At 42.1% G+C, this 7,395-nt stretch overlaps 1 pseudogene; it reads left to right on the top strand.

Moving 5' to 3' along the window:
* Window positions 1-6,909, top strand: part of LOC132014597 (small ribosomal subunit protein uS10-like) — a 7,889-nt pseudogene extending 980 nt beyond the window's left edge.
* Window positions 6,910-7,395: the final 486 nt, after the last annotated feature.

The following is a 7,395-nucleotide window of genomic DNA, read 5'->3' as shown; positions in this document are numbered from 1 at the left end:
GTTTTTTTTTTTTTTTTTTTTTTTTAATTTATTTATTTGACAGAGAGACATCACAAGTAGGCAGAGAGGCAGGCAGAGGGAGAGAGAGGAGGAAGCAGGCTCCCTGCTGAGCAGAGAGCCCCATGCGGGACTCGATCCCAGGACCCTGAGATCATGACCTGAGCCGAAGGCAGCGGCCTAACCCACTGAGCCACCCAGGCGCCCCTGGTCCAGTGTTTAATTTCATATTTCTCAGGTTCATGTTTGTATTGCAGTGATTTATTATTTTTTTTCAGATTTAAGTGTATCCAGTTATTTTCTCCTTTGAATGATGAAGGTTCCTACTCTTCCCCCTTCCCCAGCCCTACCCATCCTTCCCCCATCCTCCTAAAATGTTCACATCCCAATATCTACGTGAAAATCCATTGTTTGCTCTTGGGGAAACTGCTTCTCCTCACTCCAGATCTTTCCTTTATCAGTTAATTACTTGTGTCAGTCATGTGCCCTCTCTGCCTCTTACTCATCTTCCCAGGGGATGTAGGGTTGCATTTTTGGAGATCATGCATTTCTGAAGACTTCCTTCTTTTACTCTCACACCTGAGCATTATTTTGACTGGACATAGAATTCTAAGCTGTAATTTTTTGGAAAATGACTCTTGTTTTCCTTTTTTTAGAGATATTCTTGATTTTCTTTTGGAAGCAAATATCCTGATAGTTCGCACTTAGGTTTTGTGGTGTATGTGGACCCATGAACCTGGCCTCCTGTTGGTCCTTTCATCCGGAAGCACATTCCTCCGGTCCTGCCTTTCTTGTATTATTTCCTGGGTGACTGACTGACTGTGTTTCCGTTCTCTCGGGAACTCCTGTTATTCACATTTTGGATCTCCAGGACTAACCCTCTTTATTTTAAAATTAACATTTTCCTTACTTTTTTGGGGGGGGGATATTTCTTTGATTATTATATTTTGTTTTTTCTATTAAAAAAATGTAGACTTCTATTTAAAAAAATGCCAGACTTCCGGTTTCTGGTCTGGTACATAAAGAGCTTAGAAATTGTCACTCTGTCTTCAAATCAGGCGAAAAGCTGACAAACTTTACTGAGAATATCAGTCTGGGTTTTCCAGAAAAACAGCACCACTAGGCTCTCTGTCTCTCTGTCTGTATATTTATCTGTCTAAAGGGCTTTATTGTGAGGGATCTGCTCATGCAGTTATAACGGTTGAGAAGTCCCAAGATGTGCAGGCCCAGGAGAACTTATGATATGGTTCTCATCTGAATCTAAAGGCCTGAGAACCAGGCGAGCCTATGGTGTAGCTCACAGTGTAAGTCAGTCTGACGGCAGAACAGTGTCCCAGCTGAAAGACACTCAGGCCGAGAGTGAACTTAGTCTTTCTCCACGTTTGTTTTGTGCATACCTTCAGTGGACTGAGGAGGCCCACTTACCCTGCTTTACCAGTCTGCCCATTCAAAGCTCATCTGGAAGCCCCCTCACAGACACACCCAGAGTAACACTGAACCAAGTATCATGGACCAGTCACAGCGGCAACATAAAATGAACCATCCCATGGAGTAGTAATTACTATATTCTAGAGACCTGATTGTTAATACATATTGTAGTGGACTTCTACGGACGTGTTATATTTTAATTTTATGGATGAGGGAACCCTATCTCAGAAACAAGAATACTGTCCTCAGGAAGCCAAGTGAGTAAATGGCTTCTCCAGAATTCAGCCCTACTCTTTGAATGTCCTGGCAAATCAAATATTACCTAAGAGAGTCAAGTGCAAATCAACGGCATGGGAAACTGAGGCAGCCATGAACCAGGGGTGACATACAGACTGTTCGATGTCACAGCCCCAGAGCCCACACTTAGATGGCACTGGTTGTGAATAGCTGGGGCGGTGGCCGGACACACCGCTGAGCAGTCACCCTGTGCGAGGTGCCACAGGGTGTTCTGTCCTCACGAAACCCAGTCCACCCGTCCGAACAGGTGGAAAGCAGCTGACCAGGGGACTGTCCTCCCAGCTGGACGGAGTTTTGTTTCAGACTTCTTTAACACTGGGTGGCGCCTTGCTCTCCTTTCGGGTTTATTCACAGGTCTTGGAACGTTAGTGCACATCTCAGTTTTTGTTTTGTTTTAGTTCCTAAATCTCTTAAGTGAGGACAAGTTACATATGAAATATATTGTGTGTAAATGTCCATTATAACTCACATACACAAACTTTATATGTTCCTGAATCATGGTTCATGTTGACTTAATATTTGATAAACTGAGGTGTGTAAGCCATTTTTTAAACACGGTTACTTAAGTTAAGTACATCAGATGTGTTTGGAGATATTTAATCTCAGTCCAGAACACTTTCTACTCAGGGGTTGCCATTATTTAGGATATTTCAACTGCTGAAGTTTTGTACTGTGGTCTCTTGTTTCTGCAGCCACAGAGCCCCACTTGTATGAAGTAGAACAGCCATGCTTTAGAGGATCCAGAATCTATTATTTACCCAAAGCAAAGTATAATCACCAATAATTAAGTCTATCTTCTATTTGATCAATATTGAATAATCTCATATATTAAGATACTAAAATGAGGATGTTAGAACATACTCTCAGGTCAGGAGTCAGGCATGTGAGAAGTGGGAAATACTAGCCCTATTCATTCCACCCCCAAAGATGGGTCCTAATGGACTGCAAAGCCCCTGGACAGTGAGGCTGGCTGGCTGTGCTCTTAGTGTCCCCAACCCACAACAGGGACAACCATGTACCTTGACCAAAAGAGTCCAAGGGATTGAGCAACTTCCCGTAGCAGTCACACTTCCGCTGTCATGCAGCTCAGTAGTCTGGGTCAGCTCCACGGTCTCACATAGAAATTGTTTCCTCTGTCCTGGGATTTCACCATCAGTAACAGCTTTGGATCCAGCACTTTCCTGGGGTAGATGGGAAGAGAAAGGTCATAGTGGGAAAGGGATGCCTTCTTGGGTTGTTCTAGGTTACTCTTCTAAGAACCCGGATGGGGTAGAAAGTGTTTGGAACTTGACAGGTGAGCTCTCAATGTGTAGGAAGATACTGCTTATAGGTTAGGTGGCTTAGGGCAACAGAACATCTTCTCTGTTATGTACGGTGGCGGGGCCCCCATTCTCTGACAGGGTTCGAGGGTGTGCATCTCATATGATGAAAGACATCTGCATTTTCCAACATTACTTTTGTCCTATTAGGGTAGTTTATAGATTTTCAGTACTAGGGCCTCTCAGCAGAAGGAGGCTGGACGTCAGCGAGGCCAGGTGATTGAGAACAGTGCTGGGGAAGTCCCGTAGTCCAGGCCGGTTACGCACACTGCACGTGGAGTGGGTGGATAAAGTGTGATGAAGTGGGTGGATGCTGGGTGATTCTTCATGACCAGCTCAGCTGGGCTTGGTGGGCTGACTGTCCCTAGAAGGTGGTTGTGCAGCTTGACTTGAAAAATCCAGGATGGGGGAGATGGGGAAGGTCTGCAGTGCTGAAGACAAAGTCCATCCCCATTTCAATTCTGAGACCCAACTGCGGTTCTACTCCAGGCCCCATTTGCCTGGTGCCCTCGGAACAGCTGTGGGGAATACTGTGATGAAAATCACATCTGAATAGATGCAGAAGTGTTTGACAAAATGGAACACCTGACCTGTTCATGATAAAAACTTTCAAAGAACTATAAGGGGAATGTACCTCAACATAATAAACATTAATATTTGACAAGTCCATAGCTAACATTTTCAATGGCAAAAAAAAAAAAGAAAGCTTTTCTTCTAATATCGGGAACAAGACAAGGATGTCAGCTTTATTCATCATAGTCCTGAAAGTCCTAGCCAGAACAATTAGGCAAGAAAAAGAAATGAATAGTCCCCAAATCAGGAAAGAAAAATTAAAATTGTCCCTGTTTGTAGATGGTACGATTTTATAAACAGAGAACTCTAAAGACCCCATAAAAAAATCTGTTAGAACTAATAATCAAATTTAGTAAATTTGTAGGATACGACATCAAGACAGGTTAGTTGCATGTCTATACACTAACAGCAAACTGTCTGTAATGGAAATTTAAAAGTGATCCCCTTTACAATTGCACCAGAAAGAAAAAGATACTTGGGAATAAACGTAACTAAGGGATATAAGATTAATGTACTGAAAACTACAAAATATTGCTTAACAAAATCAAACAAGAGAAGCAAATGGAAAGGCATTCATGTTCATGGACCAGAAGACTTAATATTTTTAAAATGTCTATACAGATAGAAGTGATCTACAGATTCAGTATAAACTCTATCAAAATCCCAATGATATTCTTTACAGAAATTAAAAAAAAACTTATAAAATTTATACGGGACCACACGCCTGCCCCAATTGCCAAAGCAGTCTTGAGAAAGAAAAAAGTTGGGGTGCCTGGATGGCTTAGTGAGTTGGGCCTCTGCCTTCGGCTCGGGTCATGATCTCAGGGTCCTGGGATCAAGCCCGGCATCAGGCTCTCTGCTCAGCAGGGAGCCTACATTCTCCTACCTCTCTGCCTGCTTCTCTGCCTACTTGTGTTCTCACTCTCTCTGTCAAATAAATAAATAAAATCTAAAAAAAAAAAAAAAAAGACAAAGCTGGAGGCATCACACTTTCTGTTTTTAAGTGTATTACAAGTTGCGGTAATCAAGACAATATGGGGGTGGAATAAAAACAAGCATATGGACCAAAAGAACAGAAGAGATTCATACTTTATAATAAATTTATGGCCAGCTGATTTTCAACAGAGTACCAAGAATATCCAGTGGGGGAAAGGATAATCTCTTCAACACTAGTCTCTTCAACAAATGCTGCTGGGAAAACTGGATATGCCTATGCAGAAAATGAAATTGGGCCCTGTCTTAACACTAGTCACAGAAGAACTCAAACTGGATTAAAGACTTAAATGTAAGATCGGAAAGTCCAAAATTACTAGAAGAAAAGATAGGGGAAAAGCTTCAGGACGTTGGTCTTGGCATTGGTTTCACAGATATAACACCAAAAGCACAAGCAATAAGAGTAAAACAGAAAAGTAGGATTGCACTGAGCTATAAAAAGCTTTTGCACAGCAAAGGAAACAAATCAAAAGAGAGAAAAGGAAACCTATGGAGTGGGAGAAAATGTTTGCAAATCATCTGTTGGATAAAGGGTCAATATCCAAAATACAGAAGGAACTCAAATAAATAGCAAAAACCAAATAAGTCAATTAAAAATTGGGCAAAGGACGTGAATAGACATTTCTTCGAAGAAGACATACAAACGTCCAACAAGTATATGAAAAAGGGCTCAACATCACCAATCAGCAGGGCTATTCGAATCAAAACCACAATGAGATGACATTGCACATCTGGTTGAATGGCTATTATAAAAAACAAAACAAAACACAAAAACCCAAAAACAAGGGGTGCCTGGGTGGCCCAGTCAGTTGAAAGTCTGGGATCAAACCTCACATGGGACTCTGCCTATAGGGGAGCAGGTCTCCCTATAGCTCTACCTGCTGTTCCCCCTCTTTATGCTTTCTCTCTCTCAAATAAATAAAATCTTTAAAAAAAAAAAAAAGACAAAAATTAAAGGGTGCCTGGGTGGCTCAGTCAGTTGAGCATCCGACTCTTGATATCAGCCCAGGTCATGATCTCAGGGTTATGAGATCAAGCCCCTGAGTAGGTTCCTCACTCAGCATGGAACCTACTTGGTATTCTCTCTCTCACACTTCCTCTGCTCATCCCCACTTGCGTGCTCTTTCTTGCTCTCTAAAAAAAGAGAGAAAAAGAAAATTAACAAGTGTAGGTGAGGCTATGGAGAAATTGGAACTCTTGCATACCGTTGGTGGGAATATAAACTAATATAGCCATTATGGAAGACAGTATAGAAGTTCCTCAAAAAATTAAAAATTGAACCACCTAGGGGCGCCTGCATGGCTCAGTCGTTAAGCGTCTGCCTTCGGCTCAGGTCAAGATCCCAGGGTGCTGGGGTCAAGCCGCACATCGCACTCCCTGCTTGGTGGAAGCCTGTTTCATCCTCTCCCATTCCCCCTGCTTATGTTCCCTCTCTCGCTGCGTCTGTCAAATAAATAAATGAAATCTTAAAAAAAAAAAAAAACTGCCTTAAAACCCAGCAATCCCACTTCTGGGCATATATTCAAAGGAGATGAAACAATATCTCAAAGAGCTATCTGCGTTCCCAAGTTCGTTGTAGCATTATTCACAATAGCCAAGATATGGAAACAACCTAAGTGTCCTTTGATGGTTGAATGAATGAAGAAGGTGTGAAATTTGCATACACACACTGGAGTATTTTTAAGGCTTAAAAAAATGAAATTCTGCTATTTGCAGCAACATGGATGATCTGGAAGGCATTGTGCTAAGTAAAAAACCAGACACAGAAAGATAAGTACTGCAAGGTCTCACTCATGTGTGAAATCTAAAAGAGCCACACTGCTCTTTGAGGAAGACACGGTCTCGGCTACAGTAGAGGCTTGGACGCCCCTCTCCTGCTCCTGACTCACGACTGTCTGCTCTCACGGATGAACAAGCCCGTCAGAAACCCACACAGCAGCCACGGCTTTTAAAGACATGGGGAAGACACCCGTGGAACCAGAGGCGGGTGATTCCTTGAAATAGAATTACTCTCAACGGCTGCAACGTAAATCTTTCGAAAAGCTAAGTACTGACTTGATCAGAGGCACAAAGGAAAAGAATTCTCAGAGTGAAAGGACCAGTTCAGATGCCCACCAAGAGTCTGAAAATCACTACAAGAAAAACTCATCATGGTGAAAGTTCCAAGACTTGAGATCGTCTTCAGATGAGGATCCACAAGAGACCCATGGATTCGCACAGTCCTTCTGAGACGGTTAAACAGGTGACTTCCATCAGTACTGGGCCAGGAGTTGAGGCTGAAGCCACCATTGCAGATGCTTAAATCAACCTTTTTAATGAATTGAGTATCAGTTGTTAAAAAAATAAAAATAAAAAATAGCTGCACTTGTAGAAGCAGAGAGTAGGATAGTGGTGGCCAGGGGCTAGAGGAAGGAGGAAATGGACTGACGTTGGTCTAAGTGTTGGTTATAAGAGACAAAAAAATCTGGGAGATCTAATAAACAGTGTGGTGACTGCAGTTAGCAATATTGTATTATATACTTGAAATTGGCCAAGAAGCTAGATCTTAAGTGTTCCTAACACACACACACACACACACACACACCGGTAATTATGTGAGGTGATGGATATGCTTATTAGCTTGGTTGTGGCCAAGATTTCACAAAGTATATCAAGTTATGCGCCTTAAACTTAAACATACACAGTTTTTGTTTGTCAATTATACCTCAGCAAAGCCAAAAAAAAAAAAAAAAAGGATAAAATCCCCAAAATAACCACCCCCCAAACAGTCTTACAGATCACAGATCGG

Source organism: Mustela nigripes, chromosome 3, assembly GCF_022355385.1.
Source record: "Mustela nigripes isolate SB6536 chromosome 3, MUSNIG.SB6536, whole genome shotgun sequence".
NCBI lineage: Eukaryota > Metazoa > Chordata > Mammalia > Carnivora > Mustelidae > Mustela > Mustela nigripes.
Note: the sequence above shows the minus strand (reverse complement) of the source record. Positions and strands in the feature narration are given on the sequence as shown.